Source organism: Geotrypetes seraphini, chromosome 1, assembly GCF_902459505.1.
Source record: "Geotrypetes seraphini chromosome 1, aGeoSer1.1, whole genome shotgun sequence".
NCBI classification, from domain to species: domain Eukaryota; kingdom Metazoa; phylum Chordata; class Amphibia; order Gymnophiona; family Dermophiidae; genus Geotrypetes; species Geotrypetes seraphini.
In genome coordinates this window covers 481,381,780-481,407,879 of record NC_047084.1, presented here as the reverse complement: position 1 = coordinate 481,407,879, position 26,100 = coordinate 481,381,780, and the positions used below count along the sequence as shown (strand labels likewise).

General features: G+C 43.2%; 1 long non-coding RNA gene across 1 annotated transcript in view; it reads left to right on the top strand.

The window, feature by feature from the left end:
- Window positions 1-25,199, top strand: part of LOC117365212 — a 41,924-nt gene extending 16,725 nt beyond the window's left edge. Inside the window, exons 2-3 of the long non-coding RNA XR_004540382.1 lie at window positions 4,825-4,956; window positions 24,897-25,199. This is a non-coding gene — a long non-coding RNA (uncharacterized LOC117365212). The remainder of the gene's footprint in view (window positions 1-4,824; window positions 4,957-24,896) is intronic.
- Window positions 25,200-26,100: the final 901 nt, after the last annotated feature.

The window sequence follows — 26,100 nt, the reverse complement described above, 5'->3', positions numbered from 1 at the left end:
CAGATATCATGACACCAGGTGCCTTTACGTATAGAGATGGCAGGGTTTGGGATGTCCTTTGTGGACATGGCTACCATATCTAACTGATGGCCTTTTTCATGTGTTTGTGAGGGGAGAGGGAGGTTGTAATTGAGTAGGGATAGAAAGTTTTTAAACTCTTTCGCGTTTGTATTGTCCTCTTCATCTAGGTATATGAGAACCTTAAGGCTGTATTCAGTAAAAAAAAAAACCAACAACAAACATTCATGTTAATGTCAGTTTCTTAATACTTTCTACCAGTATCACAGAAAAAAAGTTTCTTCCTAAGAAAATGAATTGCCCTAAGTTTTAAATGTTTTTACAAAGTCCATCTTATCTGCCTATCTGCCTGGGGGCAAAATAACAGATAATTTAACAGAATTGTTTATATTTATATTCTGCTTTTCACAAGGTAGCTCACAACGAAACATTCACAATAAAACATTCAAAAGATAATCCATCATAAAACTACTACTTCTACTTATCATTTCCTTGGAGTGGTATAATAAAAAAATATATCCAAGTCTGTTTTGGGCCTAGGCCACTAGTTGCCTAAGGTCAGCAGTGTCTAAAGTCCATTCTGAGGGAGTGTATGGCGGGACTATACTTTGTCCCTGGGGTGGTTATCCAGTCACTTTGGATAACTTATGGGCACTTATGCCTGTTTTTAGATCGCCTAAGTCACAAAATATAAGTTCCGTCTAGGCAGTCTCGTCAAACTTTTGATTATCACTGCAGGACAGCTAAGTTTGGTCGGTCCACCTCCTGCCCTAACCACTCCTACAAAAATGTCCCTTTTTTGTTCTGGATGCATAGTAGCAGTCAGAGGCCTAAAATGCCTCTAGATACGTCTAAAAACCCATTTCGATTATAAGCACTTGGATGACCTGTCTTTTAGGTCGTCCAAGTGCCGATTTAGGTGGGTTTCTAAACTTATTTTCATTTCAATTATGAACCTCATAGTACTGTATATTAACATGTAAGAGACAATCTGTTTTCTGGTAGGAATGAATGTTGAGAAGCATACAGGGTGCTTTGTGTAGTTTAATTTTGTGGTTAACTATTATGTGTTAATAAGATTGTGTGTGTGTGTGTATATATGAAAAATGAAAGGAAAAAATGGTGTTACAATTAGTACTGTTATGGGGGCGGGGTTTGGCCCACGACTTAGCTCAGTGTTCTTCAACCACCGATCTGCGGACCGGTACCCGTCCACAAAATAATTATTTTATTTCCGCCGGTCCATAGGTGTCAAAAGGTTGAAGAACACTGGTTTAGAGGAAGACCTTTGAGAAGCAAGTTGCAGTAATCTAGATGAGAGATGATAAGAGTGTGGATAAAGGTTTTGGTAGTGTGCTCAGAAAGGAAATGTCAGATTTTTGTGATATTATAGAGAAAGAAATAACAGGATTTAGTAATCTGTTGGTTTTGTGCAGAGAGAGACAGGAGTCAAAGATGATCCCGAGTTGTGAGCTGATAAGAGAGGGAGGAAGAGAATGTTATTCACATAAATAGAAAATGAGGGAAGAGGAGAGGTGGGTTTAGGTAGAAAAATAAGAATCTCAGGGCCTCTTTTACGAAGCTGTTTAGCGCGGGCCGCTGCTGTATTGGCCCCAAAGCCCATAGAGATTTAAAGGACTTCAGGGCTGTTGCTGCGCGGCTTTGGAAAAGAGGCCCTCAGTCTTGACAATGTTCAGTTTTAAATGGCATTGAGACATCCAGGCAAAAATGTCGGACAGACAGGCTTAGGCTTGGGCCTGGATCCCTGTAAAAATTTCTGGCATAGATAGGCAGATATGGGAATTGTAAGCACAGAGGTTATACTGAAAATCATGGGAAGAGATCAAAGCACTGAGAGAATGAGTTTAGATGAAATAAACAGGAGGTCTCAAAACAGAGCCTTGAGGTACAATGACTGATAGTAGGATAGCAGTGGAAGAGGATTCACCACTACATACACTAAAAGTGTGATGGGAGAGATAAGAAGAAAACCAAGAAAGAACAGAGCCCTGAAATCCAAGTGAGGGCAGCAAATCAAGGAGAAGGTGGTAGTCAACAGTGTCAAAAGCAGCGGATAGATCAAGAAGGATGAGGATAGAATAGAAGTCTTTGGATCAGGCCAAGCACAGAATACTGGAGACTTTAGCAAGGGCAATTCATAGTTCAGTGCTTAGCATAATGTGCTTTGATGGTGCAGGAGATCCGGGTTCAGGAGATCTATGTTTGTCAAATTTTACTGTTTATTTTTAAGAGCGGGACTTAGGCTATGGTTCACTGCCTAGCACTATATGCTTGAGTATATGAGATCTAAGTTTAAAACTGTCATGAATGGCTGCCAAATAATGATATTTTTTTGAAAAACTGTCATGTTCCCCTGGGAAGAATCAATATACTCCAACATACTGTAGGAGGATAAAGATACAGCTGACAGATGCTTCTGGAATAGGAGGGGAAGAATGAACACTGAAAAAAACAACACATTCATAGATTTGTTGAAGTGCATTATTATCCCTTTAATGTACATTATTAGTAAATGGAACCCATAGCATAAAATGGTACCAGTGATAAATAGCGTATCTTTTATACATTTTGGGGTATATTCGATATAAGGTGCTCAAAAAATTGGCACCACCTAGAATGGCGATTAGGGCAATTCTATAAAAGGTACATGCAACTTATAGAATCATGAAAAGCACGAGTATGTGGCACAAATTTTAGGTGCACTCCTTTAGGCTAAGGAAAACCAGGAATACAGTAATTACCGGGGCCTAACTTGTGTTCATATCAGTCATATTCTATCACAATATTAATAAGACCATAAGAACTGCCGCTGCTGGGTCAGACTAGTGGTCCATCTTGCCCAGCAGTCCCAAATTCTGTATTTGGCACCTTAGGTTGTGTATGCAAATAAATGTGCACCAGCCAATAATTGGCAGTTGATTCCTCATAATTTACACTAATTGCCACTAATTAGAAGCTGAGTGCACAACTTGGTTCACATATTCTTTCAAGTACGTCGTGCCAGTTCTAGTGCTTGAATTTGAAAAGGAGTGGCCAGGGGAGAAGCTTGGGCAGATTGCTTTTCAACATCTTTATAAATGATCTGGACATAGGTACGACGAGTGAGGTGATTAAATTTGCAGACGATATGAAGTTGTTCAGAGTAGTGAAGACACAGGAGGATTGTGAAGGTCTGCAATGACTGATAGTAGGATTGCAGTGGAAGAGAATTCACCACTACATACACTAAAAGTGTGATGGGAGAGATAAGAAGAAAACCAAGAAAGAACAGAGCCCTGAAATCCAAGTGAGGGCAGCAAATCAAGGCGATGGTGGTAGTCAACAGTGTCAAAAGCAGCAAATAGATCGAGAAGGATGAGGATAGAATAGAAGAAGTCTTTGGATCAGACCAAGCATAGAATACTGGAGACTTTAGCAAGGACAGTTTTCATAGAATCCAATGGGCGAAAGCCCAATTGAAGTAGGTTAAGAACAGCTTGAGATGAAAGTCAAGACAACAAAATACAGAATATGGAAGCAAACTTGGCAACTGTGTGGGTCCACTATGGCGCATTAAACAAGTTTATGATCAAATGTACATATAGTGTAAGATTTCCTCATAAGCATTCATAAACAAGAAAGTTTTCAATTGCTTCCTAAAAGTGATAGTATCCAAGATTAATCTGAGATGCAGCAAAATTTGGTTTCACTCACCTGGACCAGCAATTGAGAAAACATAATCTCGTCTTTTCATAGTAAACAGTTGTGAAAGACAAAATAGATGGATACCGAGCCATCTCTGACCACTGTACACTTTCAAAATAGCTGTGAATTATCAAATTTTAAATAAAACTTGAAAGTTGAACTTAAGAATACTGAGTGAGATTCATTCTTCAATCGGTAACCAATAAAGTGGAATTAGAAAAGGTACAGAGAAGAGCGACGAAAATGATAAAAGGTATGGGACAACTTTTCTATGAGGAAAGGCTAAAGCGACTAGGGCTTTTCAGCTTGAAGAAGAGACAGGTTGGGGTGGGGATATGATAGAGGTCTATAAAATAGAGTGCGGTGGAAAGGGTAGATGTGAATCGCTTGTTCACTCTTTACAAAAATACTAGGACTAGGGGGCATGTGATGAAGCTACTAAGTAGTAGATTTAAAATAAACAAGAGAAAATATTTCTTCACATAATGTGCAATTAAACTCTGGAATTTGTTGCCAGAATATGTGGTGAAATCAATTAGCCTAGTGGGGTTTAAAAAAAGTTTTGGATCATTTCCTAAAAGAGAAGTCCATAAGCCTTTATTGAGATGGCTTGGGAAATCCACTGCTTATTTCTCGGATAAGCAGAATAAAATGTATATTACTACTTGGGTCTAGCTAGGTACTTAGGACCTGGATTGGCCACTGTTGGAAACAGGATACTAGGCTTGATGGCAATTCATTTTTTTAAATATATTTTTTTTGTGCAGTGAAAATTTTAATTAATATTTATATTCTGCTTTTTTCAGAGAGGTCAGGGCAGATGACTTTAAAATATGCAATGTCACCTCACTTACTGCTACAGAAAACTCCCTTCGGTGCCAAATAAGTACATCAAGATACATCAAAAAGTAATACAAAGCCAATAGCAGCACAATCAAACTGGACTAGCCCACTTGTTTCACTACATGAGCCTGCACCCAAAGCTCCAAGTGCTAAGAGTGCCATCATTGAAGATCCTGGGGATTCTGCATTCTCTGTACAAATGATTATTTCAAATGTAAAATACAATATCTGCTAATGAAAATCTTTTTTTTCTGGTAGATGGAACCTCACTGCTTCTTCCCGACAGCACAATTTAATGACCAGTAATCCGAAAGGTTTTCTTCAAATGCATTTCACTGCAGTTCAGCACCATGATCTCTGAACAGCTCCCATGACAGCACCTGTAACAGTGTCAGTATGGCAATTCTTATGTTCTTTTTTAAGTCAATATTTATTTAAAACTTTTATACAAAAGAAATACAGAAAACAGTGATGCTGTAACAATCAGTGAGATAACATGGTATAGTGATTGACAATGAAATAATGATTAACAAATTCAAATAACAGTGTTGTCTTTATCGGTACCATTAGAGTAATAAAGCATTTCAGTAAACATCAACCATTCATAGTCTATGCACATCATGAATTCAATGAGAATAAAATAAAATTGAATAGAAACAAAGGGGAATGAAAATGAAAATAATGACAATAAAAATTAACAATAATCAAGAAATCAAGATTCAAGTATTGGAGCTTTGCAAGTGAATTTTTAGAGAATTCCATCTTTTCTGAAATTGGTGAAAGTTATTGGATTTTTTTAGATAGATATGCTTCGAATCTATAAGTTAAACATACGAGCTTCCACCATTGCAAGTGAGAATCTTTAGACAAATTTTTCCAAAAGCTAAGGAGAATTTTGAGAGCTAGAGCAAGTAGAATATCAAACAAGAAAGCATCATCTACAGAGAGATCACCTGGAAATGCAAATGACTTTAACAATAACATTGATAATGTTGTATCAATATGAAGTAGGGAGCATATGGTGTCCCATATGGATTTCCAGTATGATTGTATCGTAAGGCAATAAAATAGCAAGTGTTTCAGATATCCAATGTCTTTGCCACAAGTCCAACAGGACACGACACATGCTTTTTCTCAATCAAGAACTTATGATTTCGCCATTGCGGCCGGGCCAGGCCCCGAGCAAGTGGAAAAACCTGGCTCGGACCACAGGTAAGATTTTTAGTGCGCCTTTTATATGGCTGGTGTAAGGAAAACCCGGACACTGGATTTCTTACAAACAAAACTTCACCGGGTTTATTATAAGGCAAAAGGAAAAGTCCCAAAACAAATAGTCGTTTCTCACAGGCACCTTCTACTTAGTTCCAGTGCATGCTATCTGTGGGTTAGTTCAAGGACTAGACAGTCCTTGTCAGTGAAAAGGTAAACCAAAATCAAAACAGGCTTTTCAGTCTCTCAATTGCCCCTAATTCTCCCTCTTTAGGGCAGCTGGCTTCTCCTACTCAGTTCTGGCCAGCACTGGCTGAGCACTGCAGGTGCCCACCCTTCTTTACAATACTTTTCCTAAGAAAGAGAAGAAAAACGTTTTCTCTGCCACTGCTTTTCCTCTCTAGCACCTTGTCCCATGTAAGGACTTTCACAGCCCTGCTTTGCAGGCTGTGTAGAGCAAGCCTCCCTTTGCACTAAGGTCTTCAGACACTCCCAAAATTGCCCCCAAAAGTCCTTCGGCTTGGTTCTTTGGAGACTGCTAGGTGAGGTTTTAAACACACTTGGAAACTCAGGCAAAGCTGCATTGTTATTACCTGTAGCTTCAATTAGGCTTAGGTTTCTTTGGCAACGACTTTTATTTTACTGTGAGGTAGGAAAGAGCTTCTCAGGAGTCATTCACATGTCCATGCCTTCCTCTAGCACACAGTTCTTCAACTGCCGATCCGCGGACCGGTGCCGGTCTGCAAAAAAATGTTGCCGGTCCGCAAAGGATTCAGGTCCCCGCCGCAGCAAAAAGTGCCGGCGTCAGCTGACGTGCAACTTCCTGTTGCCATCGCTATGCCGGCACTCCTGCCTTCCACCTCCTACTCCTGCCGCGTATGTCTCCGCACCCCCAGAAAAGCAGGGGCAGCTCTGTGTGCTTTTAACTTCGGCACACAGCTGCCCCTAAGCAGTATTTTAGCCGCGGTTTCATGAGGCAGCCTCGGGGCCTTTGGTAGGCCAGCCCACATGGCATCATCGAAGCGGGCCGGCCTACCAAAGGCCCTGAGGCTGCCTCATGAAACCGCGGCTAAAATATAGCTTAGGGGCAGCTGTGTGCCAAAGTTAAAAGCACACAGAGCTGCCGCTAGCCTACATAGAGGAAACATTTGCTAGAGAGGGAAGGAGGGAAGGGAGTAGGGGTGCTCCTGGACAAGGGAGGAGAAGGGGCTACTGCTGACAGGGGAGAAGGGAAAGGGAAGGGATGATAATTACTGTTGGATAAGGGGAGGAGGAAAGGTAGAAGGGGTACTCCTGGACAAGGAAGGGGAAGGGGCTACTGCTAACAGGGTAGAAGGGAAAGGGAAGGGACAAGAGTTACTGTTGGATAAGAGGAGGAGGAAAGGGAGAAGGGGTACTCCTGGACAAGGGAGGGGAAGGGGCTACTGCTGACAGGGGAGGAGGAACATTGGAAGGAAACAGCTGGCAGGGAGATTAGAGGAGGGGAAGGAGTCAGGATGGAATGGAGAGATCAGATGAGGGAAAGGGGAGAGACAGAGGAATGACAAAGTAGAAAGAGATTGATGCTGGGAAGGGGGGTCAGATGAAAAATAAGGAAAGAGGGACAAAGATGCTAGATCTGGTGTAGGAGAGAGGGGCATAGAAAGAACGCAGATACCATATGGAAGGGGGAGGGGTAGAGGGCAGACAGTGGATGGAAGAGGCAGATGCTGGATTGAAGAGACAGAGGGCAGACGCTGGATGGAAGAGAGTGAAAAGAAGATGAAAGCAGAAACCAGAGACGGCAAAAGGTAGAAAAAAATAATTTTATTTCTATCTTGTGATTAGAATATATCAGATTTAAAATATGTATCCTGCTAGAGCTGATATTAGACATAACTGGGGAGTGCAAAGCCCAGGCAGTGCATCTTTAGCTTCCAGCTGGCCTAGGGCTCTCTCTGACCAGGAGGCAGTTGCCCTAGTTCCATTCCCCTAACACCATTCCTGCCATGTGTGACTGTGGTATTCTGTTAGCATGATATTTGTGTAGCATTCTGTAATAATTTGGCTTATTCAGTTTTCTTGATAGTAGAGGGGATATATGTGAAAGGGAGGGGAGATGGGGGTTTTGTTGATCCTTGCCCTGTATTATTTATATTTATAAAATGACAATTGTACAGAATATTGTTTCTTTTTATACTTTAATAAAATATGTTCAATATAAAATCATAACTATTTGAGGCTTGTGCGGATGGGATGGTTAACGGGACCGAGCTCGCGGGGATGGGGTGGCAATGGGGTTTTTAAAAATTTCAGTCTTATTAGTTTTCCGGTCCATGAAATAATTATTTTATTTCCGCCGGTCCATAGATGTAAAAAGGTTGAAGAACACTGCTCTAGCACGCATTCCCCTGGGTTAGTCTCACTGTTTCTCCCCCACCCTGTATCACTGGGGCTATAGTCCATTAGGTCTCCTGTTTCATCTTCCACCTCCCATCCCCCTTCCTGGGTGTTGTGACAGATTCAAAGGAGGATTCCTCCTGGCTGGAGCTATCCTCTAGCCCAGGGATAGGCAATTCCGGTCCTCGAGAGCCAGGTCAGGTTTTCAGGATATGCACAATGAATATGTACGAGATGGATTTGCATGCACTGCCTCCTTGAGATGCAAATCTATCTCATGCATATTTATTGTGGATATCCTGAAAACCTGACCTGGCTCTGGCTCTTGAGGACCAGCATTGCCTACCCCTGCTCTAGCCCTACCTCCCAATGCATATATGGGGTATTACCATATCTCTCTGAAGGGAATATTCCTGCCCTTTCTTCCTGACCTGGAACAAAACTCCTGTTTTCTGCCCTCCTCCTTATGTGCCTGCCTCCTTCGTTAGAGTCAGCTGAGGGTAATTTATTCACCTGACTTCCTTCTGCTTGAGGCTTACATGACTGCCCAGCCTTGTAGCAAAATCCACCCCCTTCTGTGTTGACTCTCTGTTTCTCCTTAGCTCTGGGAAAGGAGTAATAGGGGATAGACTGTGTTTTCTGTGCCTTCCCTGCCTGAATTTCTGGCTGTGACATCACCTGCCTTTTCTCCCTTCCTTCTTGCTGTACTAAACTATTGCTTTTAGCAGGGTGTACAGGCTTTATCTTAGGGATTGCTGGTTTAAGGGCTGTACTTTTGACTGGGCTAGCAGTCTTTTTAACCATGACAGGAGCTTCCCTGTCACACCATAGAGGGAAAACGGCAGATTGAAGCCATGGGAATTCTAAATGTTTGTCTAATTCTAACAGGATTTTATGTTTAGTGTGTATCAGAGGATTATAAGGAAGATATTGTAATTGAGAAGATCCCATTAGTCTAAGGCAGTGGTCCCTGACTCTGTTCTGGAGGACTACCAGGCCAATCAGGTTTTCAGGCTAGCCCTAATAAATATGCATAAGAGAGATTTGCATATAATGGAAGTGACAGGTATGCAAATCTGCTCCGATTGGCCTGGTGGTCCTCCAGGACAGGGTTGGGGTCCATTGTTCTAAGGAGAGGAATGGGTTGCACTGAAGAGATTTCCAGGCTAACCAATTTGGAATGTCTGATAAGTCAGCAGTATGAAGCCATTCCGCTTCCTGTCTTAGTATGAACGCTTTGTGGTAAAAGGCTAGATCTGGAAAATTGACTCCCCCCAGGAATTTCAGGGCTTTCAATTTTTGCCTGCCCCATCAAGAAAGGTGTAAAGGGGACCATGAAGATAAGATGTCTTTTACCTTTGAGATGGATGTAGCAGTGATCAAGTTAGAAGTGGATTTAATATCTCTATCAAAAGGTATGCCTAAATACTTCAAACCTGAAGTAATCCATGTGAAAGGGTGTGAAGGCATGGTGAAGAGAGTACAGGCATCGTTAAGGGTAATGAGCTCTGTCTTATTCCAGTTTACTTTGTCACCTAACATGGTAGAAAATAAAGAAATTAGTTGAACCAGAGATGTAAGAGAGGCCTTAGGATCTGACAAATATAATTCTCCCTTGTTCTCCCTTGAAAAGAGGAGACATGATCGAAACATTCAAGATAATGAAGGGAATAGACTTAGTAGATAAAGACAGGTTGTTCATCCTCTCCAAGGTAGAGAGAAAGAGAGGGCACTCTCTGAAGTTAAAAGGGGATAGGGTAAGGAAGTTCTTCTTCACCCAGAGAGTGGTGGAGAACTGGAATGTTCTTCCGGAGTCTGTTATAAGAGAAAACACACTCCAGGGATTCAAGACAAGGTTGGACAAGTTCCTCCTGAACTGGAATGAACGCAGGTAGGGCTGGTCTCGGTTAGGGCACAGGTCTTTGACCTGGGGGCCACCGCGTGGGCGGACTGCTGGGCGCGATGGACCACTGGTCTGACCCAGCAGCAGCAATTCTTATGTTCTTATGATATCATCAGCATATGCTGATAGTTTAAATTTGATGTTAGCGATGGATATACCTATGATGGAATTAGATTGTCTTATAGCTGACAATAAGGGTTTAATGGGGACATAGGGCAACCTTGTCTGGTTCCTCTATGAAGGGTAAAAGGAGCAGAAGATTCATCATTGATTATTAGTTTGGCAATAGGTCGATTATACAGTAAAGCAGACATGTCAAACTCTGGCGTGCGGACCAAATCTGGCCCGTGGTGTGAGAAAAGCTGGCCCGCTGGACATTTTGCAGTTTATACTTAAGCTGGCCCACCAGCACGAACCACTGCCGCTGCTCTACAAAAGCACCTTCCTCTGCCTTTGCCTGGTCCTCCCTCCATCCTGGCCTCCTCTTCAAAGCAGCCTGCATAGGATTGCCGGTCAGCTGTAACAAACCTAGCAGGCTGCTTCAGCCTCCGTAGCAAGTTCCCTCTACTGCAATCCTGTACGTCAGAGGAGGGGTGGCACCACGGGAGAAGGAATATGCTGCGAAGGCTGATGCAACCTGCTAGGTTTGCTACAGCAGACCGGCGAGCCTATGCACGCTGCTTTGAAGATGAAACTGGGATGGAGGGAGGGTAGGAATGGCGGGCCTGAGGCTAACCAATAATGGGATCATTGGTATTACTTGAACCTTGCTTTTGTAGTCCTACTTCTTCTTGCTGCCTAAATGAATGTAGATCACGTGAATTAACAGCATCCTTCCTCAATCATATTTGTGATAAATCAAAAAGTTAGTCAATGAAAAATAAATAAATCTGCCTATCAACTTTGCAAAAAATGAATTTGCTACTTACAGTACCACCTGGACCCGGACTCTTGGCTCCTAGTCTCTCCCCCACCAAGGTATCAGAACTGGAGCCATTGACGGGTCTCGGAGGAACCAGAAAAGGACTGGAGCTATTATCTTTTAAGTTTGTAGACATGACACCGGGATCAGGAGGTGCCTCGGTGGAGGACCAGTAAAGCACTCGAATCTGTCAACCACCAGCAAATTGTCCTGTCCTTCTTCCTCTTTGATCCCATAATTTTTCTGTTCTCTTTTCAATTGTCAGTGCTTTTGATTTCTTCTTTCTTGTGGACTTTTTTTTAAAAATAAAACGTGGAGCAGTCTTAGGTGAGCATATACAAACTGGGCCTAAACCAACTCATGCTCCATTGCCAGGCAGTATTGAGAGTGGAAGGTAATTGTGGAACTTAGAAGCACAGCTCTTATTGGCTCAGTCCCAGGCCAAGGTGCTCTCAAAACCTGTCGCTGCTGACAGAGTCAAGCCTTGGATCAGCCCCTGTGTCACAGGAAAGTTGCATGGGGCTTGGAGTTTGAAGAGGATATAGAAGGTACGGGGGGTGTAAGTAGGAACGACCGGCAGAGATGGAAGATGGATGGTTAGCATGGAGAAAGAAGAAAATGACAAATGGGCAGAGCCTGGGACCAGAACCTGGGACCAACATGATTTGAACAACAAAAGACAGATGAAAGAAAGAGGGAAGTGATGAGAAAAAGGAAAGATGTCAGACCTCAGGGGAGGGAAGGGAAACAGAAGAGGAGGACAGAAATGGAAGATGAATGGTTAGCAAAGAGAAAAAAAGAAAGAAGGAGACCCTGGCAAGCAAGTTATCAGAAGACAACCAGAGCCTGGGACCACAATATGATTTGAATAATAAGCAGACAACAAAAGGTAGAAAAATAATCATTTTATTTTCTGTTTTGTGATTACAATATGTCAGATTTGAAATGTGTATCCTGCCAGAGCTGGTGTTAGACAGCAAGCATGAAGTAAGACCTAAAAGAGAGAGGAAAAATCTTTTTATTTATTTTGTCTATATCACAGAGTCGGCATGAGATTGGAGAGTTTGTAACTGTATACTTCTACTAAGACTAAGGGGTCCTTTTATTAAGGTGTGCATATAGCGCATGCTAAATCGGTTAGCGTACCTTAATAAAAGGACCCCCTACTTATCAATAAAAAATTCGGCCCGCAACAGCCTATGTTTTAGATTTCGGCCTCTTATGTGATTGAGTTTCACACCCCTGCAGTAAATAGATCATATTAGTAAATTGTTTAGGGAGACCAAAGTGATTAAGAACACAGAACAAGTACCTCAACTCTACCCTGTCAAAAGCTTTTTCAGCATCAAGTGAGGCTACCAACAGGGGATGGTGACTGGACAGGGCAGAGTGGAGAATGTGACAAAGTAGCCTGGTATTATTTGCCCCATATTATCCCTTTAAGAATCCGTCCTGGTCTCTATGAATTAAAGATGGAATAAACTTTTCCAATCTGTGTACAAATATTTTAGCAAAAATCTTATAGCCCAGGTTCAACAAGGAGATTGGACGGTAGTTTTTTACTAGTTGGTTATCCCTGTTCGGTTTTGGGAGCACGATGATATTCGCTTCATGGAAATGATGAAGACTGTCAGGAGAGGAGATGAGATTCTGGTAATATGACAGTAAATGTGGAGTCAGAAGTGAAGAAAATGTTTTGTAGAACTCAGATGGTAGACCAACAGGGCCTGGGGTTTTCGCTGAGGCCATGGAGGTAATAGCTTTGGTGATTTCATTAGCAGATATGGGTTGCTGTAGAGCAGGGGTGCCCAATACATTGATCGCGATCGACTGGTAGATCATGAAGGCAAAGTGAGTCGATCGGAGAGGAAGTTCCGGGCCAGTCAATTGCTGCCTGGCTGGCCCGGAACTTCCTCTCCGACAGCAGAATTGATGTCGGAGAGAGGAAAGCTTGGGTCGGCGGTGGCTTGGGGGCCTGTTCCCCGATGGCGGCGGCAGTGGCTTGGGGGAGGGCAGGGAGAAAGAAAGAAAGAGGGCAGGCAGGGAGACAGAAGGAAAGAAGGGAAACAGAAAGAAAGGGGGCATGAAGAGGGAAAAAAAGAAAGGGAGGCAAGAAGAAAGAAAGGGCAGGGAGAGAGGAAGAAAAAGTTGGGAGAGGGAATGAGGTCTGGAGGAGAGGAAGCATACAGGCTGAAAGAAGGGAAGAAATATTTGATGCACAATCAGAAGAAGAAAATGCAACCAGAGACTCATGAAATCACCAGACAAATGTAGGAAAAATGATTTTATTTTCAATTTAGTGATCAAAATGTGTCCATTTTGAGAATTTATATCTGCTGTCTATATTTTGCACTATGGCCCCCTTTAACTAAACCGTAATAGTGGTTTTTAGCGCAGGGAGCCTATGAGCGTTGAGAGCAGCGCTGGACATTCAGCGCAGCTCCCTGCTAAAAATTGCTATAGTGGTTTAGTAAAAAGGGAGGGGGGGTTATTTATCTATTTTTGTATGGTTGTTACTCAGGTGACATTGCATAGAGTCACCTGCCTTGAGCTCTTTGAAAAAACCCTGGAATATAAATGATAATTAACATTTTCTCTGCGTATAGTGTGCTTTGTGTTTTTTTTAAATTTTATTGTTGGTAGATCATTTTGACTTGGTCATTTTAAAAGTAGCTCGCAAGCCCAAAAAGTGTGGGCGCCCCTGCTGTAGAGTTTGACGCTGAGGCACAGATACTGATGGTAGATCTATGGAATGCAAAAAGTCCGAAATTTGTTGCTCAGAGCAAGATGATTCCAAAGTGTATAAGGTACTAAGGTCTTCCAGGATGTCATAGAAACATAGAAAATGACGGCAGAAAAGGGCCACAGCCCATCAAGTCTGCCCACTCAATTGACCCTCCCCCTTACTGTCCTCTTGGAGATCCCACTCTGATGACCCCTCCCTTTAACTCTACCCTCTTAGAGATCCAACATGTGCATCCCATTTATTCTTAAAATTTGGCACGCTGCTGGCCTCGATCACCTGTACTGGAAGCTCATTCCAATGATCAACCACTCTTTCGGTGAAGAAATACTTCCTGGTGTCGCCATGAAATTTCCTGCCCCTGATTTTCAGTGGATGCCCTCTTGTGGCCAAGGGTCCCTTTAAGAAAGAAAAAGTCATCTTCCACCTCGATACGACCTGTGATATATTTAAATGTCTCAATCATGTCTCCCCTCTCCCTACATTCTTCGAGGGAGTATAGCCGCAAGTTATTCAGCCTCTCCTCATACGAGAGATCCTTGAGCCCCGAGACCATCCTGGTGGCCATTCGCTGAACCGACTCAACTTTTAGCACATCTTTACAGTAATGTGGCTTCCAGTATTGTACACAGTATTCCCGATGAGGTCTCACCATGGTTCTGTACAAAGGCATAATGACCTCGGGCTTCCGACTAACGAAACTTCTACGGATACAACCCAGCATTTGTCTAGCCTTGGATGAAGACTTCTCCACTTGATTGGTAGTTTTCATGTCTTCACTGATGATCAGTCCTAAATCTCGTTCTGCCGTAGTCCTAGCCAGGGTCTCACAATTCAAGGCGTAAGTTCTGCACGGATTTTTGTTGCCAAGGTGCATGACCTTACATTTTTTAGCGTTGAATCCCAGTTGCCAGGTCGAGGACCAATGCTCTAACAAAAGCAGGTCCTGCGTCATACTGTTGGACAAGTTGCTGTCACTTACTATGTTACATAGTTTGGCGTCATCGGCAAATAATGTTATTTTCCCTTGAAGCCCCTGAGTCAGGTCTCCTACGAATATGTTTAAAAGGATCGGGCCCAAGACCGAGCCCTACGGCACTCTACTGGTCACCTCCGACGTTTTAGAGAAGGTACCGTTAACCACCACTCTTTGAAGTCTACCACTTAGCCAATCACTGACCCATTCAGTTAGTGTTTCTCCTAATCCCATCGATCTCATCTTGCTCAATAACCTGCGGTGTGGGATGCTATCAAAAGCTTTACTGAAGTCCAAGTACATGACATCCAGAGACTCTCCTAAATCCAGCTTTCTTGTTACCCATTCAAAGAAGCTGATAAGATTAGATTGGTGAATCCATGTTGGTGGGGATCAGTAGCTTCTCCTCGTTCAGGATCGTGTCCAATTTGAGTTTGATTAGTGTTTCCATGAGTTTACTCACTATCGATGTGAGACTTTTTGTGCAGAGGAACGATATTAGCTGTTTTCTAGTCCAAGGGGACTCTTCCCGTACTCAGGGAGAGATTAAAGAGCACGGATAACGGTTCCGCTAGGACATCGCACAACTGTATGAGCACTCTGGGGTGTAGATTGTCCGGTTATATGAAGAACTCCAGAGGAAGTTTTTTTATGTGTCACTCTTTGTTTTGTTCTTGTCCTTTAAGGCAGTGATTCCCAACCCTGTCCTGGAGGAACACCAGGCCAATCGGGTTTTCAGGCTAGCCCTAATGAATATGCATGAGAGAGATTTGCATATGATGGAAGTGATAGGCATACAAATTTGCTTCATGCATATTCATTAGGGCTAGCCTGAAAACCCAATTGGCCTGGTGTTCCTCCAGGACAGGGTTGGGAACCACTGCTTTAAGGTATAAGGCCAGAAGGTGGCCAACTTTATTGGAGTTGGCATAATACATGGTAGATTGCCTGAATAAGGAGGTAGAAGCATAATTACTGAATATCTCATTATACTGAATCTTGAGGTGTTGCAAGTTTTTGTAGAGTATGGAATTGAATTTATTCTAAAGCTGAGTTTCCTGAGAATTAATGTCCATTTCCAGGCGTTGTAATTCAAGCTTCCTTTGTTTTAGGTGAAATGCTGAGCAGCTGATAGATTCACCTCTTAGCCAAGATTTGTAGGCTTCCCATAAGATAGAATAATCAGCAACCGAGTTAAGGTTGGTGGAAAAGAAGGATAAAGATTCCTTAGCAATGTGAGAGATAAACTCATCATCTTGTAGTAATAGATCACGGGTGTCAAACTCAATCACATAAGGGGCTAAAATCTAAAACATAGGCTAAGTCACATAAAGGTCGGTAGCCATTTTTATTGCTCCTTTCAGCTTTGACCACAGTTTTTCCTCTTCCCATATGTCCTCTCATCCTATTAGCTTTCTTCAGATACTCTTCAATTTTACTAAAGTCCAGATGTTTGAAATCCAGGACTTTGGGCTAGATGCACTAAAGATACTGACTCGATCGATGTTGGCCAATTTTTTGGCCGATTCTCCAGCATTAATCAATGTTTGCATGCAAATGCAATCGATCACTCACTCAGTGAGCAATTGACACATGTGCAGAGCCCTAACAGCAGTGACAGGGGAAGCAGCCTTCTGTCACTGCTGTTAAGGCTTCTTTTTTTATGGTACAGATGGTGTGTGTGTGTTACACACACACACCATCTGTCTCCACCTCCACACCAGGCACCCCCCCAGCCTCCATCCCCCCTTAAACATCCAAAAATGGCAGGAGGGATTCCCAATCCCTCCTGCCATGCAGAACACCGGCGCGCAATGCACCCCCCCCCCTGCATCAGGCACTTTAGAGCCACTGCCTCACTCCCAAACCCGAAAAAATGGTAAGAAGGATGTCGACTCTCTCCTGCCACCAGACACCCCTCCACCCCAAACCTCCCCCTGAACTTCCCCGTACCTATTTAAAATGTTGGAAGCAGGAAGCCCACTCTCACGCTCCTGCTTCATGCCCGCCTGTCTACATGATGGGCCTTCCCCTCGATGCATCATGTGATGCACAAAACCCTGAATGGTTCAGATGCCTAAGGCCCTTCCCAAGGGGTGGTTCTTATGATCACTAAAATCCTTTTTTTTTATTTTTTTTTTATAGCCAAGTGATGTTAGTGCATTAATTGCTTGGCTATTTTGCATAGGATTTTAGCTAATTTACAGGGCCAGATTGGAAAATGGGCGATTGAGGGGAAAAACACACGATGGTAACAGCGATCATCGCCAAAGCTGTGAAAACAGGTTTAAGCGATGATCGCTGATTTTAGTGCATCTAGCCCTTTGAGTTTTGTGGGGCTGTCCACCACTTTAGCTGCTATATGAAACCAAACCATTTGATAATCACTACCACCCAGGTGGGTGCCTACTCAGACATTAGAGATACTTTCCTCATTTGTGAGCACCAGATCCAGTATCACTTTTTCCCTCATTGGTTCCATCATCATTTGTTTGAGCAGAGCTCCTTAAAGGGCATCCACTATCTCTCTATTTCTTTCAACTTCCACAGAATGGACTTTCCAAACCACATCTGGCAGCTTGAAATCACCCAGCAACAGCACCTCTCCTTTCTTCCCCAGATTTTGGAGATCTGCAATAAGATTTTTGTCAAATTGCTGCATTTGAGTTGGAGGTCTGTAGACATCACCCTCACAGATAGAAGTTCCATACAGTATTTCATCAGTGCCAGACATAGGGAGGATATTAACCGGAGGCATAGAGGACAACCTTGCAACAGTGAATGTGACGTTAGACATGATATACGTTCAGATTGACAAACTAAAAAATGACAAATCCCCTGGACCAGATGGAATTCACCCGAGAGTATTAAAGGAACTTAAGCTGGAAATTGGTGAACTATTACAAACCGTAGCTAACATGTCAATCAGAACAGGACAAATACCAGAAGACTGGAGGACATCAAATGTCATTCCGATTTTCAAAAAAGGATCAAGAGGTGATCCAGGAAACTACCGACCTGTGAGCCTCACATCGGTTCCTGGGAAGATAATTGAAACACTTATTAAAGACAGCATTGTGCAACACTTGGAGGATCACAACCTAATAAGGGCTAGTCAACACGGCTTCAGCAAAGGGAAGTCTTGTTTGACAAATTTACTACAATTCTTTGAGAAAGTGAACAAACATATGGATACTGGTGATCCAGTAGACATAGTTTACTTGGATTTCCAGAAAGCGTTTGACAAGGTCCCACATGCAAGGCTTATGAAGAAATTACTAAGCCATGGAATAGGAGGAGAAGTGCATAGATGGATCGGTAAATGGCTAGAGAACAGAATGCAGAGGGTTAGCATAAAAGGGAAATTCTCGGACTGGGTGAAAGTGACTAGTGGAGTGCCCCAGGGCTCGGTTCTTGGGCCTATTTTGTTTAATATTTTTATAAACGATCTTGAGGAGGAAACAACATGCAATATAATAAAGTTCGCCGATGATACAAAATTATGTCGGGCGGTTGGCTCTCAAAGGGACTGCGAGGAGCTTCAGAAGGATCTGAGACAGCTGGAATCATGGGCAACAAAGTGGCAGATGAATTTTAAGATAAATAAATGCAAGGTGATGCATCTAGGAAAGAAGAATAAAGAACACGAGTATAGAATGTTTGGGGTAACATTAGCAAAATGTGAACATGAAAGGGATTTGGGGGTACTGATTGACAGAACCATGAAGCCATCGGCGCAATGTGTGGCGGCGGCTAAGAGAGCAAACAGGATGTTGGGCATGATTAAGAACGGGATCACGAGTAGATCAGAAGAAGTCATAATGCCACTTAAGAACATAAGCAGTGCCTCCGCCGGGTCAGACCATAGGTCCATCCTGCCCGGCAGTCCGCTCCCGCGGCGGCCCAAACAGGTCACGACCTGTCTGAATCACCAGAAGGGGCTTCCTTGCCACCTTGGTTTCTCATTGAAGTCCTATCTTCCCATCGTAGTCCTAACCCTCCGGTCTTGCACATGCACGACCTGTTGGGTTTCTATACTTATTACCTGGTTAGCTTTCTATACTTGTGTTACATCCCAGCTCCTCCCTCAGTATCCCACGATCCCTTTATCCCTCAGGAATCCGTCCAATCCCTGTTTGAATCCCTGTACCGTACTCTGCCTGATCACTTCCTCCGGTAGCGCATTCCAAGTGTCCACGACCCTTTGGGTGAAAAAAAAACTTCCTTGCATTTGTTTTGAACCTATCTCCCTTCAGTTTCTCCGAATGCCCCCTTGTACTTGTTGTCCCCTTCAGTCTGAAGAATCTGTCCCTATCCACCCTCTCTATGCCCCTCATGATCTTGAAGGTCTCTATCATATCTCCCCTGAGCCTCCTTTTTTCCAGAGAGAAGAGCCCCAGCCTATCCAACCTCTCGGCGAATGGGCAGTGTTCCAGCCCTTTTACCAGTTTCGTCAGACCACACTTAGAATACTGTGTCCAACACTGGTCTCCTTACCTCAAGAAGTACATAACTCTGTTGGAGAAGGTGCAAAGGCGAGCCACTAGTCAAAGGAATGAAAAATTTGAGCTACGAAGAACGCCTCAGGAAACTGGGACTGTTTACACTCGAGAAGAGAAGACTGAGAGGCGATTTGATAGAGACTTTTAAAATATTAAAAGGATTTGATAAAATAGACCAAGAAGCAGCATTACTAACATTTTCAGATGTGACACGGACAAGAGGTCACAGCCTGAAACTGGCTGGCAGCAGGTTCAGGATAAATGCCAGGAAGTTCTATTTCTCACGAGTGGTGGGTGCTTGGAATTCTCTTCCTGAGAATGTTGTGGCGGAGAATATTCTACAGGGTTTCAAGCACAAGTTGGATATACACCTTCTTGCAAATCATATTGAGGGATACGGTAATTTCAGGTTTTCATAATAGAGAACCTAAATGGGCCGCCGCGTGAGCGGATCGCCGGACTTGATGGACCTCGGTCTGATCCGGTGAAGGCATTTCTTATGTTCTTATGTAGCATTCTCTTTTCAAAGCTATCCATATCGCTTCTTCCCTTGTATCTGGATTTTCAAAAGGCATTTGTCAAACTACAGTACTGCATGAATGACTCCTGAGGAAATTAGAAAGTCATGAGATTCACAGGGTAAGTTTTGTGGGAGGGGATGAATAAGTCAATTTGCGACTGACTTTTTTCAGTCTGGAGATACAGTAGGTGAGGACAGGGTCAATATAAAAGAGGAGGAAGACTTACTGAGATCCAGGCAGAGACAGAGAGACTGAGGGGACAGTGTGGAGCTGCTAGCTAAGTTAGAAATTTTTCAATAACTCAGATACAAAGAAATCCTTGAGAATATTTTCTCCTGCATATAAAGAGCTTACAGTTGGAGGAGAGCAGTGCACTGACAGATCTGGGTGAAGCAGAAGTGGTATAGCAAAGATGCTTAAGTTAGCATTGTCCCAAATTTTGTGTATTGGGTTTTTGCTAGTTAAGTTCCCGACGAAGTTGAGTGCTGAGCAGTTATGTGAAAATGAACTCCTTGAGAAGATTAACCAGGTCTGTGGCAGGGAACAGAAGAAGAGGCTTTACATGTATCATGACATTCTCTTAAAGAGAGAAGAGCCTGAGGGAGTCAAAAGGAGCGGTAAGCACTAACCCTCTATAGAAAGATGTCACTTTGCCCATACATGAGAACTTACCACTTACCCAACTAATTGCGAAGCCATAGTAGCGAAACTGCCACGGTACATGCACCAAAGCTCATTAAATTCCTATGAGATTCGGTGCATTTATTGCGGCAGCAACACTATTGTGACTTTGTAAAAAGGGCCTAAGAAAGTCATTGGGCTAGATTTACAAACCTGCATGATCGGGCCCGATCTGGGCAAGTCCGATGAATTCTCGAAACCCCAATATGCAGATGAGGGCGATCGGAGGAATGACCCCAACTGCCTTCCCAGATCGCTCGATAGTGATCCCAGCGCATGCGCAGACCATCTGTAGATAGTCTGTGCATGTGCTGGACCTCCGGGCCCAGCATAGATTTTTTTTTTCCCTCATCAAGCCCGTGCATAATAGATTTTTTTTTTCCTTTCTTTTTTTAAGGAGCCCGTGGTTTTAACCCGCTTAAAGCCCATAGGTTAAAACCACATGCTTGCATTGTGGGGAAGGGTGGGAGAGTCGGGGCAGGCAGTTGTTCAGGGTAGGCAAGCGATCCGGGGGAGAAAAAGTAAGAGAAAGTATATCTTAGAAAACAGAGGAGAAAATCATGGAAAAAAGGAGAAAAAAATCATTTGGATACAGAAAAGGAAATCAAAAAATACATAAATATAGGATCCGGGGCAGTGGGAGAGTCAGGCCTCGACTTAAAAAAAAAATCTTCTGCTTTTTTCATTGGGGCAGAGCAGGCAGAGAAGAGCATCGGTACGACAGGCAGGAGAAATTCGGGACAGCAGAGAGCAGGGTGTGCAGAGAGCAGTGCTTTGGAGCATCGGAAAGATGTTTTTGACTGGTCCCCAGCAGTCGCTTCTTGGGATGATCGACTAGCCCAGTCGGTTTGGAAAATTTGAATCATGAATCACGTCCCTGTCTACTTTACATGCATTTCTCCCCATTTGCATGCACGGATTCGAATTGGATTGCAGGAGAGGTTAGTGAATGGGGCCCGAGAGAAATCTGGTTGCAAAGGGGTCGCAAACTGATCGGTACACAATCAGTTTTCTTTGTAAATCTAGCCCATTGTCCTTAATCCTCCGGTTTGTATATCTCACTCAGCAGGGTCGCCATCAGGGCAGTACTACCAGTCCTGCATTCAGGGGCCTGGAGCTGACAGGGGGCCCATGCTCCCCCAGGGTTGCAAGCATAGTCTCCTCTCCTTCTCCTTACCTGCCCTGCCGCAGCACACAGCTGAACAGAAGTCTTCCCGATGTCAGCGCTGATGTCATAGGGAGGGCTTAAGCAAAGCCCTCCCTTCCTCCGACGTCAGCGCTGACATCGGGAAGACTTCCGGTCGGCTGCTTGCGGCAGGGCAAGTAGGGAAAAGGCAGTCGTGTACCGAAGGGGGGGGGACGGTCCGCCCCGGGTGCAGCCATGGGGGGAGTGTGCACAGCCGGTCAGGTCCCCTTAGCCTTGTGGCGCTTCCCCCGACCGACCGACAACAGGCCCGGCTGACAAACCTCCCTGCCCTGTAGCAGCGAATCTAAATTACCTTCTTACAGCAGCTTCAATACACAGGGGAGGTAAAAAGAAGGGAGAATGGATAGGAAAAAGTGGCTAAGGAGACAGAGAGAGAAAGAAATAAAGACAGACACACACATATATTCTAGCACCAGTTAATGTAATGGGCTATAAAGCTAGTAATGAAATAATTGAAGAAAGGATGATTCTCTGCACAGCTTAAGTTGAGTACTTTGTTGTTTGTTTATGTTTAACACAGACTCTAACCTATTTCTCTGCTCATTCCCTCAGATCATCTCAGGCTTCACTTCTTTCTTTCCCCCACCATCCACCTATGGCTTAATAGAAACATGGAAAATGACAGCAAATAAAGACCTTATGGCCTGTTCAGTTTGCCCATCCATATCATTCTCTCTCTCTTCCTCTCCCTAAGAGATCTCACATGCCTGTCCAATCCTTTCTTGAATTCAGATTGTTCTCATCTCCATCTCCTCCACAGGGAGGTTGTTCAGTGCATCCACCACCCTTTCCATAAAGAATTATTTCCTTAGATTATTTTTGAGTCTATTCTCTTTCAGCTTCATCTTATGCTTTTTGTTCCCGAGCTTCCGTTGAGTTAAAGCAGACCCGCCTCCAAAGTATACATACTAAGGTCTATAAGCCTGTCTCTGTAGCTATATGATGAAGAGCACTGACCATTTGAAGAGCCACCCTCTGGACATGCTCCCTCCTGGTTATATTTTGTTGAAGGCTTGGTCTTTAGAATTGCACACAATTGCAACTCTAAATGGAGCCTCACTAGAGACTTATACAGAGGTACTATCACCTCCTTTTTCCTGCTGACCAATCTTCATCCTTTACACCCAATCATCCTTCTGGCTTTGGCTGGCACTCTTTCTATCCGTTTGGCTATCTTAAGATCATCAGAACCAATCACCCCTGTGCCTCACTCTTCTTCTGAGCAGAGAAGTATTTCTTCTCCTAAAAGGTAGGTAAATTACTTTTGTGCTTGATATCACTCATGAAACTGCATTTTGTTATGCTGGATTGTACTTGTGGCACTCACTCCCTATCAAAATTTGCACTGAGCCTTCTTTTATGAAATCAAAACTTTACTAAAAACCTGGCTATCACTTCCTGGCTGGTCAATGATTCCTCCCCTTGTTTCTTTTATCCTTCACTCCATGCCACTCTTGCTTCTTTCTGTGTGTCTGTCCCCCTTTATTCTGTTGGTATGATCCATTTTTCGATCTCATTTGTGTTTGTTTGTTCCTTTTTGTTATTTTTTACTTGGATTGTAAACCATCTAGTGCAAGAGTTCTCAAGCCAGTCTTTGGGACACACCCAGCCAGTCGGGTTTTCAGGTTGTCCCAATGAATATGCATAAGATATATTTGCATACAATGGGGGTGGGGCATGTAAAGCTATCTCATCAATATTCATTGGGGACGATATATTCAGAGCAATTTAAGTGGGCAGGAGAATGGGACAATTCATCGCAGCCATTTCAGAGCAGGATATTTATCCATCCCCTACCAGCGCCTCTCCTCCTCTCCACCCCTTCCACACACCTCCACCCACCAGGGCCTCTCCTCCTTTCTGTCCCTGTAGCACACCTATTCAAAGGTTCGCCAGCACATCTTCCACCCTCTGCTCAGCTGGCCTTGGCTCCCTTCTGATGTCATTTCCTAGTCACAGGAGCAGGATATGATGTCAGAGAGGAGACAAGGCCGGCGTGAGCAGGGGTTAAAATATGCTGCTCACGCTTGCAAACTTTTCAACAGGTATGCGAGCTGGGGGTGTTCCTACCTTGGGGGATGTGGAAGTCCTCCTTCTTGTGGTGCGGGTATAGCTCCCACAAGAGGTTAGGTACATGGGGGATGCGGGGGGTGCTCCCATTTTGGGAGAGGTGTGGGGGGCATAGGCCCTCATAAAGGTCAGATGATTCATTATGGATGATTCAGCGATGAAAAGGCCACAATGAAACAGCTGTGCTGAATCGGCTGCAATGAATCTGCCTTGATGAATCATCCTAGAAGCCTCTTGCCCACTTAAATTGCTTGCCACCACCTAAGCAGGGATATTTAGCAGCACAAAAGTGGAGAGTGCAGCTGAATATCCCCTCAGACCGTCCAACTAAAAATTGGGCAGGTCAGGGGTGGCACTGCAGAGGAGCACCAGGTTATACAGGTGCTAGCATATTGAGTGCTGGCATCTGCATAGCAACCTCCTGGAACATGCCTCCCACTCTCCCCCCTCCTAACCCTCTGAACATGCCCTCCCCCCTCAGATGGTGACCCACCCCTATGGAAGGCATCCCAACCCCCCAAAACCATATGATGTGTAGATAGTCCCCCCAGGCCTATCTTTAACCCTGGTTGTTCAGTGGGGGGCATGAGTGTAGCCCCTTCAAGATAGCTGTCACAACCTCAGCATTGAATATCACTAGATAATTTAGTCAGGGGTGATTAGCATATAAAGACATGCTGACTACTGCCAGTTGAATAGCAGGGGGGGGGGGGAGGGTTAGTGGATATCCTGAAAACCTGACTGGCTAGGTGTGTTCCAAGGATTGGGATGAGAACCTCTGATCTAGTGGCACAGGAAGGATGAATAGCACAAACAGACCAGGTTTTTAGGATATGCTTAATGAATATGCATGCGATAGATCTGTATGAATTCTACTTCCATCATATGCAGATCTATCTCATGGATATTTATTAGGAATATCCTGAAAACCTAGTCAGTGTGTGGCACTTGAAGCCTGAACCCCTGCATCGTTGAGAAAGAAGAAAGTGTAAGAAAAGTGGGACAGGATTCACCATGTCATGTGAGCTTTGACAACATCCCACAATATACAGTCAGTAAGGTTTGTGTCTAAATCTTTCATGATTATGGTACTTTGTTGAACATTTGCAAAATGCACCTCACCAGTAACCTTGCACACTGTCTTTTCTATATGAATTTCCAGTTTGTACTTTTTTTTCCTTATCTTTGTTCATGTTAGTGGTTCTTTAATTCAATAGACTATGCTGAGGAAGCTGTACAGAACACATGGAGAAAAAGACAAGATATTCCTCCCTTGGGATCAAATATGACTTTTGTAAGACACGCTGGACTAGTATCAAAGTGCTGTGAATCTGGCTGTGAGGAGACGGAGCTCCTCATTTTCTGCGAAACAAAGCTTTAAATCCAGTGACAATTTCCACTCATTATTGCTTATTACTATATGTGAGATCAATTTTTTTTAAAACCAGTTACTCATATAAACTGGCCAGTCTTAAAATTTCCCTCTTTAAAATGACAACAAAGCACACCTGGGTTTCAGAATGTGTACACTTTTAACCAAATTAAAAATAAATGTTCTTCTGAAGAGTTTGTATGCTTTATTTGAACATTAGTACGAGGGGGGTTCTTCAAAAAGCTTCTGCACTTTCATTTTTTTTTTTATTATTTTCAACTTAAATTTCAAGTATTACACTTGTACAGAAAGCAAGAATAGAATAGATATCAAATACAATAGTAATATAATTCCTAAGTTAACAAATATACTATTTATGCTCAAGTCCACAAATTAAGATCCAAGAATTAAAGAAGCTTGGCGAAATTATATAGAAAAACAATAATAATAACAAGAAACTGAGAGCTATAGCATTGAGATGGGGTCACAATATCCAAATTATAGGGCTCAAGGATTGTTAACATTCAGACGAGACATAGCCACGAAGTTGGTCAGTTGTGATGGTTCAAAAAACACATATTTAAAAGTACGGTAATATACAATACACTTACACGGGTGTCTCAAATAAAAAGTTGCCCCCAGAGATAAAACCCCAGGTTTCAAAAGAAGAAACTCACGGCAGCGCCTTTGCGTCTCCCGTGCCAAACCTGGGAACATTTTGTATTTTATATCCAAGAAAGCTTTTTTGTCTATTTTTAAAGTAAAGTTTTAACAACCATGTTTTATCAATTGGCAAAGCTAAAGTAATAATCATAGTGGCTGGTGATGCTAAATCCTTCTCAGATGTTTCTAAAATCTGTGAAATGTTTAAGGGTTCTTGATCTGAAGATTTTACTTTTGGTTGTTGATTTTGTTCTTTATCAGGCAAATAATAAACCCTTGAAAATGGTGGTAATGAATCCTCGGGTATCTCTAAATTCTCCATTAGATATCTCTTAAGCATATCTCTAGGTGTTACTAACTCGAGTCTTGGAAAGTTAATTAACCTT